This window comes from Manis javanica, chromosome 9 (genome assembly GCF_040802235.1).
Source record: "Manis javanica isolate MJ-LG chromosome 9, MJ_LKY, whole genome shotgun sequence".
Taxonomy (NCBI): Eukaryota; Metazoa; Chordata; class Mammalia; order Pholidota; family Manidae; genus Manis; species Manis javanica.
The window spans coordinates 93794042-93814143 of record NC_133164.1 but is presented as its reverse complement, the minus strand read 5'-3'; positions in this window follow the sequence as shown (position 1 = coordinate 93814143).

The following is a 20102-nucleotide window of genomic DNA, read 5'->3' as shown; positions in this document are numbered from 1 at the left end:
CTAAAAGAAACAGTTCCTATTAATCATACAGTTGAGAAAATTGTTTTTTTCAATTTTCAGAATTGTCAAAATGTAATGAAAATCTTTCACTATCACACACAGAACTGTCTTTCTTTTGTTAGGTGTCCCTAGACCAGGCTGTGCTGTGTATACCCAGGGGTGTGCTTTACGGCAGCTTTCCTTTCCCATGAGGATGGACACATAAGTTGCCTCCAATTATGTGTTATTACAAAGAATGCGGACTTAAACACTCTCGCCCATTTGTGTAGATATTGATATAAGATAGACTTCTGAATGTAATATTATATGGCAAATTTTACATGTATTTAAGATTTTTATAGAAACTATAAATGGATTTCAAAAAAGGCTTCACAGTTTACTGTCCTGACAATAATGTAAAAGACAATTATTTGATAGTTGAATACTATTGGTGCTTTCAATTTTTGGCAATCTAAAAGATTTAAAATGGTATCTTGTTATTTATTACATCTGTTTTGTAACTTAGCCATATATTTAATACACATTTGTATATATTATTTCTTCAAAATATATTTTAATATTATTTGTTGTTATTCCTTGATTTTTTCTTTTTATACTTTATGTGTATGAGCTTTCTGCTTAGTAGAGGTAGTCATCATCTACCTATTAAAACTGAAAAATACATTGCCCCCATATCTGTCATTTGTTGTCAAACTGCGTTTTTAGTGCTGTCATCCTGAAGTTTCTATTTATGACTGTCATTTTTTTCTCTATGGATTCTGTAGGAAACCTAAAAATAGAGGTCATATTAGTAAGAGTTAAAAATATACACTTCTGTAGGATGAATTATGAAAATTATTTTTCTTTCAATAACTTAAAATCTGTAAGAATGCATTGCTAAACACTAAATATTGAAAATTATTTGTAATTGAAACCTTGCTCATGCCAGCAACAACTCTGTTTTGCTGATGAGGGCTGGTAAGGGTGAGGGGGGAAATACTGTTTAGAGACTGAGTTGAATATGCATGTTAGGCTACTAAGGAGACCCATTTCAGTGTTGGCCTCCCCTCAATGTTAGGCATCTTCAACACTGCACCCTTGCAGGCAACTGACTTTGTCACAAAACCTTACGGTGGTAGGAACTAAAGTAGAGTTTACAAAAGATATGTCAATATAGCTAAATTGTCTTATGTCCTCAATTCATATAAATGTAAAGGTAGCAAGGGCAGCACAAGCTTATAAACACACTGACCTGACAATCAGGAAGTATGCATTTTGATATCTGTTTGTGAATCTCAAAGTCATAGGGCCATGAGAAAGTGGGACCCAATTCCCCTTCAAATTTTAAATCATTTAGACTTATTCATTTTTAGGTCTCAACTATTAAGTAGGCCAGTATTCCACTTGTTTTAAATTTCTGTGGGAATAAGCTGCTTTCTCTGCCAGATTTTCAATCTTAATCCTTTGAGGTTTAGTCAGAAGGACAAGAATATATCAAAAGTCAAGGAGAGGAAGATCACTAGCAAAGAAAGTACTGAAAACCTTGTTCTCATTTTTGTATGAAGAAAAAATTTACAGTGCTCCCAGAAGGCCAAAATGTACTTCATTTTATGTTAATGAACTGTATGCCACTACAGCACTCTTACTTATTATTTTGTTGTGCTATATCCACAGAATTTAAATAAATATAATGAATTGCTCTTTTAAGATAATTACACTTTAATGTAATCATTTGAGTGAAGAAAGACTAGGTAGTAAATGTGTAATATTTTATGCATCACAAAATTTAGGAAATGAAAAACAAACTAAAAAATACAAGAAATCAAGAAGATCTAATTTGTTTATTTTGTACTTATTAGGGGTTGAGGGTTCTCTGGTTGGGGCAGTGGGGTGGGGTCATGTCCTTAGAAATAATTGAGTACATAGATTTTTTTTTCCCCCTCGATACTCACATTTCTAGTACAAACTCAGGAAATGTTTGCTGACTAAATAACGCGCATTAGACTTCAATTTTAACTCCAATAGTTTACCAATTTTATCACACATTTATTTCTTTATAGATAAGGCCTCAGTTATTCTTTGAATAAAATGTAAAATAAAACAAGAAAGGACAACAGCAAACTCTTCCTTCAACTTTTCGGGTGTTGGAGGCAGGTGAACTGCAGACTTAAATGTATTATTTGAAACTCAGGCCAGCCGCCTTTACTTTAGGGGAAAAGAAATCAACTTAGAACCTTCTAGATGGAAACTTTGCCCTTTGACTGCTGTCTTTCCTCTTAGAAAACAAGTTAAAAGGTACAGTTGACCAGGTTAATTGACTTACAAGTGTGTCTTTTTAATAAGTGTCATAAAGTATGTCAGGCTGCTGAAACTTGCTTTCAGTGCATTTTTTTAAAAACTGTTGTCAACCAGATTAAAGTTTATTGTTTGCATGTGCATTCAGTTTTCAGGTGGTAATGAAAGACCCTGAATTGATTTGCCATGCGTAAAGAGAAAGGGGTTGTGTCCTTTGCTCTCTCTCAATGTGCCTTTCCTTCTGGTGTCTCCTCTGAACTGTGTTGCCAGCAGACCTTGTCCAGCTCTGGACTTTTCCCCTTGCAGAACGGCTCCCACAGGCTTTTCTGTGCCTACACTGAGACTTTCTGGAGGACGAAGAGAGTGACTATCTGAGTGTTATCTCACAGTGTCTATTAATTTTTAAATTGAGTATTTTGAATAAAATGACTTCTAAATGAATCCCTTTTTCCCTGAGGGCTTAGATAAATTTAGAAAGAAATATTTTCTGTTGGTTTTAGTTGGTAGATATTCAGTGTTAATTCAAAGCCTGCACAGTCCCCTTTGTCCCTCAAATTTCAACCTAACCTTTACAGCTTCACCTTCCCCTCCATGTGTACTTTACAAAAGGACCTAGAATGAGATTTTGTAAACAGATTCAAAACATTTGATTTGCCAAGAACCCTGTTATCTTTCAAATTTCAGGAACATGGAAAGGATGTGAGAGGAAGTCTTTGAGTAGTTACTGAGAGCACAACTTTACCCTTAACTTGACCAGTTCCACAAACAATCATTCTGGAACTCACAATCTTCAAACATTGCTGTGATTTCTGCATATGCATTTCAAGCTAAAGCCTTAGCCTTCCTCTCAGAGCTCAATTTGACTTAAAGTACAGCTATAAACAACTAACTAGTAGAACTGGCTGAGGAGCAGGAAGATGATGGGGTAGCTTATTTCCTCAATTTTAGAAAAGTCTCTAGCCAATAATCTTTTCAGTTCTTTCCTCAACTTTGCTGACATGAAGAATACTATAACTAAACAAAAAGATGTCTATTCACACTAGAAATGCTTACTTACTGCCCTGATGTCATAAATATCATCACTTGAGATCTGATGTCTCTGTCACTTTATTGCCCATCTTTCCACACTGAAATCTAAACATCATAATAATATGAGATTTGTAATACTTCCGTGTTTCTGGCACCTGGTGCAGTTTAGACTTCAATAAATATGCGAAGGAAAGATAAAGCTCTATTTATATGTTAATTACCACTGAAGACCATTATTTGTACTAAATGTTCTAATGTAAAGAGGCTTGTCCCACACCTTTTGTGTCTGCAGGTAAAACCTGGGCTACTGCCACAGGATGGAGTGTGATGCTGAGAAAGTCTCGTGGGTCACACAGGAGTGGCAGATTACAGAGACAGTGACCAGCTTCTTAGGGTTACTAAGGAAGGCAGTATCTTTTGAGTGGTATTCAAGCCACATACAGGGAAGGGTAAAAAGCAGGTAGCCAGATTGAAATGCCCTATGGGAAACAGAGACACTGTAGCTATGAACTAAGTTGGGAAAGAGAGAGTGGAGACAAATGGACTCAGGAAGAGAAAACACAGTACTGGGCAGTGTTAGCAGAAACTATAGTCCGCCTAAATGGAGTAGCCTGATGATGGCAACATAGGCAGTTTCAAGGGAATTTAAGAAGGCCAAAACATTTTAGAACTGGCACCTTGGTAAGCACTGAAAATGTCATGTTTTTAAACTGACCTTGTGTGTTCCAAAGCCCTCGTGTCCCCAGGTTTCCTTTTACCCTGTGGAGCTATTTCTATTGAGAGAAAGAGAGAGACAGTGTGTGTGTGTGTGTGTGTGTGTGTGTGTGTAAGAAGGGTTTGGAGAGCACACTCAGGTAAAATGGTTCTTTGTGCTGTGCTGCTTCTCGAACTGCACTAATGGAAGGCCTGTCTGTGCCCCTCAGCCCATACAGTATAAATGTGCTCCATCTATACAGCCTTGCTCAGTCTACAACCCTCCTCCTAGGCTGGTAGAATATTCAGGGAGCCCTGATTAGCATAGCACTCAACCCAGCATCAAGCCAGCCGTGCCTTTTTTATGCTGTTGTTCCTGGTAACAAGATTTCTCCTAGTCCCCAAGCCAAGGGCTCTTCCTTTTTACCCTGTCTAGTCCCTTGTTTCATTGCTTATCACTCAAACCCTGCCCTCAGATGTTTCTCCTGAGATTCTACCTCAGCCTCCCAACCTCCTTGAAACTCATCAACTGCCTCCTGTGCCTGCCAGTGTCTCAGTGAAAAGCTGTGCCGGCTCCTACCTCCTTCCCTTCACTCACAGTACTCTCCTTGCCTGGAACCCATCCACACCCCTCCACTAGTCCAAAGCCAAAAGGACTACTAGGGTCTCCTCTGACAAAATCAGATTTTCTTGATCTTTCTTGTTTATTTTCTGTTTCCCTTAGCAAGGGCCACCACTGTATAACTGTGGGTAATGTTTGCTGTGCCTCTTATCCTTTCTTGATGTACTCTTTCATTTGTCCATAATAACAATCTTGGGAAATAGACAGCACACGGCTGGTGTTCCCATTCATGGACTTGAGCCTTCTGGTAGGAAGTGACTTGGTCAGCTTTAGTACATACATTTTCTGACCCCAGTTGGAACCCATATTCTGCTCTTCTCTATCCCTGCTCATTCAGAAAGGGTTGCATCACAGAGTGGGGGTACTTAGCAGGAGAGGAGCATGGTAAAGGTGACTTCCAAGCAGGGCCTGGACGACATTGACTGATCAACCTGGGCGGAACAGTGGCATAGACTAAAGGAAGCAAACAACAGGCCACGCGGGCTAAGAAGGACAAGGGTAGGGAAGGATCAATATTTTGGGTTCTTGGGGAAGTTGTAAGAATGAAGATAGATAAATTTTACCTATAAGTCCATTTGTGCATGTGCATCTGTGCATGTACCTGTGTGTGAGGTGAGGGAAAATTTGGTGAGGGATAGCAGTGGAAAGAGTCCCAGGATGCATTCCTTTCACAACTGGCAACAATGAACAGAGCAGAGCTCTTCTGAAAATAGCACTAGCCTTGGAACCCAAAGATCCAGTTGCTTTTCAGAGTGGTCACTTGGGAGCCATAGAGTTCTTGGTAATACCACCTTCCTAAACATGCCCTGATGACCCATGAAATGGATGTAGCTATTTTAAGAGCATATGTAATAACGAGGGGATCCCAAATAAAAGTGAGGCAGCATGTTGGAAGGCATGCCATCAGCCAGGAGCACTACAAAAACAACACTATTTTCATATTTAAAAGCATCAACAGAAAACCATGGTGGAAGAGCAAACACACATGCATGTATGTGAGCACACACACATGCAAACACGTCTGTAGAGGGGACACTGTTAAAGACCATTGTCCCTTTACCCAAAGCAGAGATGTTGGTCCAAAATTCCCTTGCCCACCGTGATGTCTCCTCCCTCATCCTACAGGCTCCATGGGGCCCTTAGAGTGAGGCCCTCCAGGATGCCCGTACCCTCTTGCCTTAGCCTCTCACCTTTCCCCCAGCTGTCACGGAAAACAAAGAGCTCTGCTTGTTGTTCCTTTCAGAACACAATCAACACAGCCAATTGGAAGCCACATGAATAATTCAACCTCCCGGCAGGGACTGGACAGAATCAGAAGCTATAGCAGCTTCCCAAAATTAATAAAGGCTTTTATAGAGCCATAAAAAGCCATAATTCAATCATTTTAAAAAGGGCACCAACACAATGCTTATTAAAGGCTGGGTGCTACTGAGGTGTACACAGGGAGGCCAAGAGCGCTCACTTAGCAGCAAGGGCCCTAGTGCATGCCCACCCCCTCCACTTGACGGGCAGATAACCTGACCCAAGCATTTAATAAGCAATATTTACTGATGATTCTTCACTGACTGCCTCAGTCAAGAGAGAGTACTAATAAAGAGGATGACTGAAACAAGGGAGGAGTGTTTTTTTTCTGTTAACAGTAAGTGATTGTGCTCAGAGTGAGAGAGCTACCTATTTATGGACACAGATTATGTTTTTGCTTTAGTCTAGCCAAGCACTTTAGGGATGCATTTGTTCAGGCCACCCTATTCCTCTTCCAGTAATTTAAAATGGGGCAATTACAGTATTTGCTTTCTTTGAGATTCTGTTTTCTCACTCAGCAGGGATGGCACCAAATATTGGCTTCCAGATGAAATATTACAGCTTCAAGACACTATACTTCCATAGTCAGTGTCCACAGTGGTTCAGCATGCCCAGCCCATTCATCTGCATGGACTATCTATGACTGCAGGTTTCCCTGAGCCACACTGTGCTCAGAACTCTGAACTCATGGCCAAGGTTGCACAGTTTGTGCAATGCACAAAGGTGGCCTGCAAGAAAGAGCAAATGGGGCAGACAATGAATAGCTTCAGGTCCGAGGAAGAAGTATCTCTACAGATATTCCGTGTGGAGAAAGACAGGTTTTTCCTTTGTAATTCACCCTTTAGTGCCATTGCTTCTAGCAGCGATGCTGATCTGCTCAGTCACGGAGAGCTCTCTTCCATTCCTGTTCCTTAAGCCTCAGAGTTCTCATGTGTTGTTATTTCTCTCTCCAGCCCATGGTGGCAAGCTTTCCTCTCTGGGAGGCAGAGAGCAGGGCAGGCAAAAGGGCAGGTTAGAACACACCCTGGCTACTGAAGGGAATAAACTTCTCCAGACCTCAGGGATCTAACAGATTTGATCCAAGCAGACCTCTCTCTGCCCAAGTTCTGACTTTGCTATTTACTGGGACAAGTGTCCCAGGATTACCAGAGCAGATGCATTTTTAGCAGGCAAAACATAAATAAATAACTAGCTTTGCAGCCAACATGGACTCTCAGTGACCTGACCCACATAGCTTCTGTGTGCTTTGCTCTCTTAGTTGCCTTCTCAAAATACAGGGGCATGTGTCTTCTGGTACCACAGGTCCTAAGTGATCTTCCTGTTTGCCTAACCTCAAGTGACAAAGTGCTGGTCCTCATATAGCATAAGTCTTTCCCAGCAAGGATTAGGTCACACTGGGCTGAAGTTTTGCTAATGAGATCATGCATTATCAATAAGGGTCGGCTGACATCTTGTCAACTCGGTCACTGTCACTAGGGGAGCATAGGTAAGGCAATGAGGAGGGGAGTCCTATCCACTACCAGGAATCTGAACAGATGGTCAGCATGGGATGGAACTGCTTATCCTTCAAAACAGGTCCATGTCTTATTAGCAAAAGAGATAGGTTATACACTCATTCATATATTCATCCCTTCCTTTGTGCATTCCATGGATAATAGTGTGTCAGGTCCCATCAGTACTGCTCCTATAATAGAAGAGGAGACACGGAAAAGGAACCTAGAGAAAAAGAGCAATAAAGAACAAGAAAAAAAAAGACAGGAAGAGAAAATAAAGGGAAGAGAAGGAAAGACACACAGACAATCTCTGATAATATCAATTTACAGGCAGAGAATTAACACAGGGCAATATGAAGTAGAAAGATGCAGAACTCAAGTTTGAGAGGTCAGAAAAGAATATGGACTTCCCTCTCTTTAACCTGCTACATGCTTTGTTTACGGCTCTTATCAGTCATAGTCTAAATTTTCATGATTCTGTATAAAGGGATAAAGTCCACTTTGTTCACATGAATGTCTGGTTTACTTGTCACTGGATGCATTATCTTATAATGGACAATGACACTATTTCTTAATACCAAATTTAAGTCAGTCTCTTATCAACTACATAGAATTCTCAGATTGTTTTGTTGGGTCATGAAGGTATCACATTCATGAATTTATATGCCTTTTTATTTTTCAAATGATGTGTTTCTCTTCAGTAATCTGGAGAACAAAATAAAGTCACTTTCCATAGTAAGTCTTAAGTAATAGCATCAAGTTCCAATTTTGCTTATTAGACAAATATCTACATTTTCTCCCTAAACCAACTTCACTCACATTCTTATATTTAAATGACTCATTTTTTCTCCCCAAACTGCAAGGATCTTATGCAAAAATTCCAGTATGAGAGAGGAAAGACCAGTGACATATCTTTTGCCAGTCAGGTATTAATGCCTGACTGTTACAGGTGAACTCATACTACTATCACCCATTCAGGTTGATGGCAGGATGTTACTTATTGTTATAGAACCGAGGTCCCCATTTTCTTGTGGCTGTTGTCTAAGGCTCACTCAGCTCCTAGGGACCATGCTCAGAGCCTAGACACACGTCCCTTTCGCACTGTGCAGCTATTGCTTCAAAGTTAGCTGGAAAATCTCTCTCCAGTCTGCTATAACAGAATCTTATATAAGTAAGTATAATTATGGGGGCAACTATTCCATCATCTTTATCAAGTAACCTAACTCAGTCAAATAAATGACTGTGTCATCATACTCATAGGTGCCACCTGCACTCAAAGGGCGAGAATTATACAGGGAATGTGCAACAGAGGTCTGGAATCTTAGGGGACTTACTAGGATTCTTCCTATCACAAATACATACAGGTAATACATTTTCACAAAGTAAATATACATGTTCTCACACCCAGATCAAAAAGGATAATATTAGCAGCACCCCATAAACTCATCTCTTATTCCCTCCTGCTCTCAACCATTACCATCACTCCAGGTAAGTAACTGCCATCCGGACCTCTAGCATTAATCAACTTTGCCCTTTTCTTTGTTCATTTATACATATAAATATATACATAAATTGAATCATACAATATAGACTTTTTATCTCTGGCTCCTTTTCTTCAAATAAGCTCATTACTGTGTAGTATCCCATTGTCTGAATATTTCTACTCTATAGCTCATAGATTGTCCAGCTTGGAGTTATTACAAATACTATTGCTATGAACATTCTAAGACATATATGTTGGCAAATATACAAGTACAACTTCTAAGTTACACTACCCTGCATTCGGTCTCAATTTTTCCCTTGTGTTCTGAGGCCAGTTACTTATCTTCTAGTTACCCTTTCCTAATCTGAAAAAACAGGCTATATTACCCTGTTATAATGCTGTGGGTATATGTATGAAACAAGGTGGGCTTAATCAATTCAATGAATATGTACTCATTTAACCACTGGGGATATAGTAGTCAACACAGACAAAATTTATGCCATTATGGAGCTGCATTCTTGTAGCACAAAGGTAAGGGGTGGGTGGGTGGGAATAGACAAGAAAATGAATAAAAAATAAAGTGTGATTGTATATAAGCAATACACATGAAATGCAGTTACACACTATACACATATAAGTGCTATGGAGAGAAATGAGACAGGAAAGGGAAATCTCAAGTGTTGAGAGAAAGATAATGTTAAATTAGTTTGTCAGACATCCTCTCACTGCAGGGGTAACATTTGAGCCAATACCTAAAAGAGAGAAGCAAATTTGTAAATATATGGGAGAAAGGGGTTTCAGGAAGAGGCTCTGAGACAAGGAAATGTCTAGATGTCTAGGGTGTTTGAGGAATAAAGAGAGGGCCAGAGTAGGATAAAAGAGATCAGAAAGATAAGGGGTGCAGAGTGGTACATGTAGGAACTCAACAGGGTTTTGTAAGTCACTGGAAGAGTGTTCCTCTGGCCAAAATGAGAAACCACTGGAGGGTTTACATGAAATAATAATGTTTAAACAGTGTCCATAGAAGCTCTCATGGAAATGTGTGACATGGGGCATGAAAAATGGATGGAAAGAGAAGTATGTAGATAAAAAAGATATAGGGAGCAGACATATGTACATTTGTGTGTGTGGATGTGTTGTGTGCATACATGTGTGTGGGAGAGCTTATCTTATGAACAGAAACTGTAAGAGTTAAAATTGGTAAGTCTTTTCAGAGGAGGCAGGGTTTTGAGTGTGTATCTCAAGTATAGTTGGGATAGAGGATAGATGGGGCAAGAGAGCAGATTCCCTGTTCAACATGAAGCCTGAATGTCATTCTTTTGCTTTCCCTTTTGAACTGAAGCACTATTTAGCCATCCCAGGTTTCCATACTGTGATCCTCCAGAAGTGACTGAATTTCTACCAAATGGGAAAATATTTGGTTAATAACCATAATATCACTGTTACCACTGAAACCATTGAGAATGTCAATGTCATCATCACAGGATTTTCAATTATGTAGATACAACAAGAGGTGTAACAGATGGGAGAATTCTTCTTTTCCCCTAATGAAATTTCATCCCATTTATTTCAGGAAATGTTACTTATCCTTCACGTATTTCTAGCCCACCCAGTTAACACAGCCTTCAAAGTTTTCAGGTACTTGAGTGCACCTTATTTGCATCTACCATCTCTGGTTTTGAATCCTAACATTCTCTTAGGATGACTAGAGTTAGCATGCATTCCTCATGTCTGCCAATTAACTACAGTATTTCACCATTGTTCATAGTAGAGGGTTTTCATGACCACTGTTAATAACATTCTACTACTTGTTTCAATTTACAGCTATTTAGCCTTCTTAAAACTGGAATTTTTAGGAAGTACATTAATTAGTTGAGATGCTTTTTCTCACATACACCTTGAGGAAGATTTCTTATCTGAATACATCATGATCAGTCATCCCTAGATATTTGTCAGTTTCTTTCTTACATGTAAGATTTGGCTCCATCCCCAAGAAGGTCCAAAATAGGTCCTGCCTTCCTTGGCTGTTAAGAAAAAGATATAAAGGAGTTATTCTCTCACAACATGCATATACTGTGCCTCATTGATGCCAGAGTTGTGCCCTGTCCTTACAAAGGCAATTCACATTTCTTTTTAAATTAATGCTCTCTCCTTTGATTAGTTCTTCATAGCTAGGGAAAAATTTAAAAGCTTTTCATTTCATCTTGGGCACAGAGCCTCATGCAAGTGGTCTGAAATCACTTATCATTTCCACATCTATCATTTATTTTAATCTAGGCAATCTTTGTGGAGGGGGTAGAACTGCATACATTTGCTTTTTTAGACATCATGCCCTTTCTCATCCATTTGATTCTAATCAATCAGCGTCCATGTGTGTACCGTATATATCTTCACTGTAGTTCACAGCCTGTCAGTCACTTGTCATAAGCAAACTGGACATCAACCTCAAAAGGACTGCCTGCTGAGTGGCTCCTTTGACAGTGTCTGGGTTTCCCTACGGGCTTTCACTCCACAGAAGTCTTAAAATATCTACACTGACCCCTCTAGGCCTATCCTGCATCTCATGTAGATACTGCTTTGCTGAAGCATCCTAGTCATGAACATAAGACACTGCAATGAGAAACAGAGAACCGGTAATGTGAATTGGTATCTGTATAACAAGATCTTCCTCCCCCACAAAATTCAGAGGTAAAAACCACTGGAGTAAACAGGCTCCAGTCAGCATTTGGATGGCAATTACATTCTAAAAAAATATCATAGTATTAATTTTGTAGAATTAATACACAATAGATTAAAAAATTAGTTAACAATTACAGTTTTTAACCTACTTAAATTATGGAGACATACAACTGATTTTTTTTTAAGTCAGTAAGCCACACCTGGAGTGGTTTATATTATACCTGGAGTATTATCACACTTGTATGTATGATAAGTGGCTTATATCACACCTCTAGTATTCAGTTTGAAGAAGCACATATTGAGAGGGATATGGGAAATCTAGAGTGAATCTTAAGACACAAAGGCCTGAAAAACAGTCACACGAAGAATGATTGAGGAGACAGAAGTGCTTAGCCAGAGAATGAGAAGTCTGTAAAGTCTTCTTCAGGATCTGTAAGGCTGTCACGTGATGAGAGTAGAAAGTGATTTTCATTTATTCCAAAGGAAGAACCTACACATTCATTCATTCATCTGAAACTCATGAACACCTAATATACATTAAGCAATAATCTAGACACTTGGATTATATCAGGAGAAAAGATAAGAAAAAATAAAATTCCTGCCCCGGTGGCACTCACCTTTTAGCATAAGGGAACATCTAAGGACAAACATGATAAAGTAAATTATGTAGAATTTGACAAAATGATAAGTGCAATAAAGATAAAAACCAGGGGATGGATGATTCTTGGAAGGGTACGGTGTGTGATATAATTTTAAATAGGGATTTCAGGGTAGGCCTCACTGAGAAGGAAGCAAGGAGTTAGATGCCTGGATATCTGAGGATAAGAAATCTGGGTACAGGGAATAGACAGTGCAATGCCACGAAGCAGAACTGAGTCTGGTGTGTTCCGGAGCACAGGAGGGCTGGCGTGGCTGGAGAAGACTACACGTGGGAAGAGTAGAAAGAGAGGCTGGGTGTAGAGTAAATGACGGCAAGCCAATGTATACACTTTGAACCTGAGTAACTTGAGGAGACACTGTGGGGTTTTTAGCAGAGGGACGCCATGGTCTGATATTTCTTTTGCATCATTCTTGATGTTGAGTTGAGACTAGACTGTCCAGAGGCAACGGAAGACCAGTTTGGAAGCTTTAGGAGAGGATGGTGGTAAGTTGCACTGGTTGGTCACAGTGGCCACAATGGATGAGTTGGTTTGTAAGACCAAGAAGAGTAAGGTTGACTGTGAATGTTTAAGGATAGACTATAGGGAAGAAGGTTTAGAATCAGGACAAGCTTAGAAGAAAACTCAAAGGTCTCCTAGACCATTGCTGAAATAGCTTTTGGGAAATAAAAACAAACTGTTAAATGATATTCTAAATACATGGATTATACTAAAACATGAACAGTTTTCTCAAGTATATTGTATCTATAAGGAGAAGAAAATAAATCAATAATTTTGATGCAGTTTGATAGTGGAATGAAAAAAGATGCCATGTATCCCCAAATGAATAAATACTATTATTTATTCATTCTAGGAGCTGAGACATTTTAATAAACATATGAATCTCAGTTTTCTCATTTGTAAAATGTAAAAAATAACTTCTTAAAATTTTATGTGCTTGTTGTGATAACTAAATGTTATACCAGATGCACAATACCCAGCACTCACCCTCCTCCTGCTGCCTCTCCTCAGAAATACCCTTTTTTTCCTACCCCTCAAAACCCCTTCCATCTCCTACATGCTTCCCAGAGAGGCCCGCCAGTCCCCATGCCTCGCCCACTCATGTCTAACTTCTTCATGTGGATTGTGTTTCTACCTCTTTGCTGCACATGAAACCTGACTTAACTGTGATAGTGCTGCTTCTTGGAAACCATTTTATGACTGATACTGCTCTTTGTCTCAGTTTCCCAAAAGGTAGTTCAATCAGCTTATAATTTACTCTGAAGTAAGAATGAAAAAAATCACAAAACTCTCATAATTTCTTAAGGGCTAAATTTGAGACATGTCCCATTCCCAGGGTTCTTTGCTGATGGCCGATCACCCTCAGAATACACCAGTATGTTCATGAACAACTTCAACCCACTATTCTTTACCCCTAGGCAGAATATCTGACATGGTATCAGCACCTCTCCTTACTCTTCCCCCATGGGGCTTTGCATTTAGTGGGTGGTCACTACACGCTTGTTGCACAAACGGATATTAATGTTAACAACTTCCAGTTCACCTTGGATAATACCAGGTTTTGTAATAGGAACACTTCTTGACTCCTTGCCTGCATTATATGATTTCACTGTCTTTAAAAGACATCATTTCCAATCTATTTCTACTTCAAGTGTCTTAAAGTATATCAGTCCAACAAAAACATGCTGAATTTTAAAGTACTGTGAAGTTATGTAACATTTTTCCTCAAGTTTAAGGATAAATAAAGCAAAATTGAGCTAAAATGATCCTTGTTATTTGTGAGACTCTTACATTGAGACTTGACTGAATGGCAATCCCCCTCTAAGGCTCCACCAGAGGGAATCTATAAGGGGACAGCTGTCTAGGACACAGTGCCAAAAGGGTCCTGTTTTCCATCTGACTGGTTAGAAATGAGTTGCTCCTGACTATGAGCAGAATGATCTTCATGAACTTTTAGAATTCACAAAATCAGTGAAATGAGAACAATAAACAAAGATGATTTCCAATGCCAAGACTAAACTTTTCTGATGATAAATATCACTCTTCACAATGAAGCTTTCCTTAATTATTCTCTCTAAACCTTAGCATCCCATTCTGTTCTCTCTAAACTTGACTTTCTTTGGCACCACTTTATGCATGTCTATTCCCACCTGTGTTGTTAGTCATCTGTTTCAATAAGGCACAGGATCTGGGAGGCCCGCTAGCACCTCCCTTGTCCTGACAGCACGTCAGTCCCGTTAGGGAATTACCATTCTGCTTTGATGTGAATGCTCAGCACATCTGTCCATCCAAAGTCTACTTTTCTGCTCTAAAAGCTGAAGATATTCCTACTGGCCCCTTCTACCAAACAGACCCCTCTGCTCAATTACCCAGGTTCAGTAAAAAGGTGAAGAAGTTGAAGCTTTCAGGTTTTCTTTATCATGATCTTAGATCTTCAAAATCATCCCACAAACATGGAGGCCATGGTCGTGACAGTAAGATCTGGGTGCACATGGCAGTTTCTACTACCAAACTTCCAGATCCCCATCTATTAAAGGACATTCTGGGTCATCTCTAAAATCTGGAGCTTGCTCATAGCTTTTTAGCTAATTCCCTAGCTTTCCTATAGCCTAACAGCAAGTTCTTTTATGTATAAGTTAGCGGAGTTGTTTTTTCTTTCTTTCTTTTTTATTTTTTCCTGTTTGCTTGCCGCCAAAGAACCCTAACTGATACAGAGCAGTAAGTATGTCTTTTTAATTATGACCTCCACAGGCCTTGGGCCTAGGAGTCATTGTATAAATGTTTATTTAACGAGTGAATGAAGGAAAGTTATTTAGGTATAAGAGGAAAGATGAGACAACATAAGTGAGCATTCAGACTGAGCTGAAAATGGACGCTGCTTTGTCCTTGTTTCCTTTGAAAACACTTTCTCTCCTTTCTGTCAGGTTTTCCCTACTCTTATTTCTAGTTTTCATTGTAATTTTCTTTAAAGATAAGGCCACCATGTTTCTTTGAACTCAAACTCTCCAGCAATTTATGGCTGAATTTAAGTTTGGTGTAACAGGCTTAATGTTCAGGTTCCATCGGTATTCTGTGCTTGGCAAAAACCCAGGGAAACTTGGAATTTATTCACTTGAAGTTTATAAACCAGGAAACGCAAAGGTATTGGAATTGTATATCTTAGCATGAAACATTTTATCTTATGCATAAGAAATAGCAAATTAGACTATGGTGGAGGCAGCTTAAGAATTTGTGCTGCTTCCCCCCTTTAGAAATGTTCTTATTTAAGAACCAAAGTCTGTGGAAAGTGATGATAAAACAAAAGCATCAATTTACTTTGGTGTCCCAGTTTGTCAAGCTCTCTTCAAATGGCTTCTATCATGTTATTTTTCCAGTGGCCCAATGTGATCAAAAATCCCATTTTATTGGGAGGTACAGCAGAGTCCCACAGAACTGAAGTGATTCTGATATTCATTCTGAAGGTCTGCAGCTGGTTGATGCAAAGCCATGACCAGAATTTAGGTTTCCTTTGTGCTGATCACCAGATGTAAATTTTTATTTTTTTCATGTATTTGTCAAACAGAGTTTTGTTTTCTTGCATACTCTTTCACCTACCATGTGAAGACATGTTATAGGCTCTAGAAATAGTGCTGTGAGCCAAAGAGATGAAGTTCTTGCCCTTAGTCTTACTATGGAGGTAGCACAGCATGAGGCTGAGTAAATTTCCTAATACCTGAGAATTTATTCAGTCTTTTGGATTCCTCAACCAGGCCTAAACCTGAATATGGACAGCACTAGCTTTGATCATGACACTGAGGTTGACCTTGATCATGATAATCATACTAGAGGACAATCCCTCATTTTAAGCATTTCTTTATTGAACATTAAATATCTTTATCCTCTGAAAATATGCTCTCTAACCTTCATACCTCTAAAAACATGTTGGCTCTCTGAAGCTTTGTCTCAGTGACGTTGTCAATAATATCACTCCTCTCCCTCAGCAGTCCTGCCAAGCCCAAGTCCGTACTATGCATGCCACAGTCCGAGTAGTGTTCTATGGTCTAACAGGCAGCCTTACCCTTGCTTAACCTCTGATACCTGATTATAAGGGCCCAGTGTGGTGTAAAGATACAACCTCAAGTGGAGAAATATTGAATCAGGAGGGAGCAAGATGTAATAAATATGCAAATCTTTCCTTTCAGATGACTTATTTCAGGCCATCTAATAATGTCTCCATATTTCTTCATGTTACTATTTTCTCAGCTGCAGCAGGAAGGAGGCTGCTTCTGCAGCACTGCTGTTCTGCCTTCCCACCTGTTTACATTTACTGTATGGCTGCCCAGGGAGCTCTGCAGAAAATAATGCTTGGGTGAGCCATTGAGTTGACTACATGTCAAAAAGTAATTTGAATCAAAGAGTCACTAACTTAATTGATGGTGATGGCTCCATCCAAAAACAACCAAAGAAATTGATGTTGTGCAAATTGCACCTATATTGCTCTTGAATTTGTGAGCATATTCTTGTTTGCCTTGACAGGATTCAAATTATCTTTCGGACAGCTCGACACATTACTTAAGATGTGCCTGTATGTGAATTTTAGCTGCTAAAGGGGGCAATAACAACCTTCCTATGAAATTAATTCCCAAGACTTCAACTTCATCTTCTCTTTCTTTTACTCATTCCCTGAGTATACTCCTTTTATTCTTTTATAATTTGTGTTTTAACCTGTAACTCATCTAGTCACTATGAAATACAGACCTATTGTCCTCGCAGACCCCTTAGACAACTAAGGTCTTTAGGAACAAAACATGATGCATCATAGTCAATGAAAGAATTTTTAACTCTTTGGACATAGTCTCTTCAATGCCACTAGACTCTCTATTTGAATTGTCATTGGGTGCTTTTTGAGGAGTGGAGATCTTAAACAGTACAGAATAAGTTAATTTCCAAATCAACTTATACCCTGAAAGAACCAGAATTTAGACCCTGGGCTGAGGAGGCTGGCTCAGTAGCTAAACCCCCAGAGTGATGGTAGTATGGGTCAGAGGCCTTGGTAAGAATAAGAAACCAGTCAGATTGCAACATGTGGAGTTGTCTACATGAAGATATAAGACTCCAGAATAGTCTTCATCAGCAGTGCTGCCGGGGGCTGACTCCAGCAGACAGTACAGGGAAGTGAAGAGAGCGCTAGCTGAAGAGGAAAGAAACAGCTTTCAGGTATACTTTCGACACTAAGGACTGTTGGCTTGAGACACACACTTCTTGCCTTCAAACAAAGTGGTAGGTAGAGAGGCTTAGAGGTTTCCCAGCATTAGATGGTGGAGTTACTGAGAGATCAGGAAGAAAGGAGACTGGGCATGATTCTACTTAGTTGGTGATTATTCCATGGAGTTCTAAATGTCCATGAATGTACCCTGAAAAACAAGGGACTACACACTCTTCAAGGGGTTTATGATAGTTAATCTTAAGTGTCAACTAAGTGGATGCCCAGATAGCTGATAAACATTATTTCTGGGTATGTCTGTGAGGGTGTTTCATTTGGAGATTAGTATTTGTCAATAGACTGGGTAAAGAGGTGGACATCATCCAATCTGTCAAGGACCCAAATGGAACAAAAAGGCCCATGAAGAGAGAAGAGGGTGAATTCTCTCTTCTTGAGTTGTAGTATCCATTTATCCATTTTTTTTCTGCCCTGAGACATTGAAACTCCTGATTCTCAGTCCTTTGGACTTGGACTGAATTATATACCACTGGATTTATTGGTTCTTCAAGTTGAGGACAGTAGATTGTGGGATTCTTTTGGCCTCCATAGCCACATAAGACAATTCCTATAATAAAATCTCTTCATCTATTCTGTTGCTTCTGTTTCTCCGAAGAACTCTTATACAGGGGTCTTAATAAATTTTACATCCCCAAAATACACTGTAGCATGCTTAGTATTTACAATAACAAGTCACTGGTATAAAAATTCAAGTTTATTCATTTCTCTACAGTGGAAGTTTACTTTTGAGTCTCATCCATGCAAATTGTGCAAACTTTAATTTTCTAGCTCAAGCTAACACTTACTTCCTCATTTCCTTTCTTCCAAGGGAGATTTTTTTAAGGGGAGAGCCATCCATCTCTGATCACTGCTACAGTGGTTGGTACTGCAGATAAGACCCCTATGCATATGTTCTAGTCATTCAGCATGGGTAGTACCTGGTAATTGCTTATGGGTGAAGCTTGGGGTATCCAATTTATATATACAACTGTCTCTTAATACTCATCTTCTGAGGCCTGGCTTCCTCCCTAAATCCCTTCTAAGAAGCTGTTTCACCACATGCCATAGCAGAGACTTAGTTCTCAGCTCCCTTCAATTTTCATGGTAGGCTCACAGAAAATTCTTTCCTGTTCTCCATGCTCTCTAGTGCCAAAGAGGACTCAGCTAGGAAACCAGATCTCTCTCTGTCTTTCCCCCTACCTGCCTTTTCAACCTGTTGGGCTTTCTCATTTTTTAATACAAGGCTCTTCCCAAGTCTTTCTCATGATAGTCTCAGAAAGAAGAGGAGGCCTAATCCCTAAGAATGTTAACCCCATGGTTCTACAAACCCACCCACCACTTTCTCACTTCACTTGTGGCCTCACCAACCACTACTGCCCAATTCTAGGAGTAGCTCTTACCTCCCTTTTATTAACTCTGTTCCCCCAAACTTTGCCATTCTGGTTTTTTTGGTATAAACCCTAAGAAATAACCAGGCGTTACTGTAAAACTTCTAATACAATAAATTATACCTTAAAATTATAGTTCTGGAATAAGTAATTCACCCTCCTTATACATTTTCTGCCAGACTTTGCAGCATGGACTTTAGGCCCAACTTTGAATTTCAAGTTAGATGATATTTGTTGACTGGAATTGCAGACACTGCTTATTCCTATCCCATGACCATTCAGCACGGCTTTCAGAGTTGGTAATTAGGCCACTATCTGATGGTTTGGCTCTATGGGGCCACATTCTTGAAGCCAGTCTTTTGCCAGTGAAGACCCCACCATATGTCTGGGTTTTCAAAGATATGAATAGTGCATAGAATGCCTTCATCAACCCTAAACCTCACATCCATTCTATGATCTTCCTGAATTATCAGATCTTCAACAATTATACCTACTGTGTTCTTGAGCCTGTCCATTTTAGCCTGTAATTGCCTTAGCACTACCCTCCTTAAAAATTTACCTGTCTACAATCCTTTTTTTTTTTATCATATGGTCATTGTTTATCATAATAGTATAAACAGCCTTTCAGAAAATTCCTCCCCAAGTTATCACTATGCCACCTCCCAGTGGGACTGCCTGTCCTTTTCCCTGTATGAAAGGTGGATGTATACTCCAGCCTCAGGGATATAATGCAGCTAGAATTGAATCATGGTAAAATTCTCTTACTACAAAAGGCAAAGTAACTTTATCATTTCAGCATGTTTTTTATTCATTTGGCCATTTAAATAAGTGCCTCTCAAGCTTTAATGTGCACATGAACCATTGGGATCTTGTTAAAATGCAGATTCCAATTCAGTAGTCTGATGTGGGGCCAAAGATTCTAACAAGTTCCCAAATGATGTCATTGCTGCTGGTCCAAGTTTTACAAACTATTCTTTATTAATTTCAATGTTGCTTAGCTGTGTCTCCCTTATTATTCTATTCTCATTTTATAACAAGTCCCTCTAATTACACAGATAAAATGATTGTGAGGTCATCCAAAATAAATGGTATTTTTCTTTCATATAAAAACTGCTTAGACATGTGTATTTTTTAATCAAGTTTTGTTTGTTCCTATCCAATTCTGCGAGAATAGTGATTATAAACACTTGTCCAACTCATTGCATAATACAACACATTTCATGCAGCATGCTAAAGAAAAC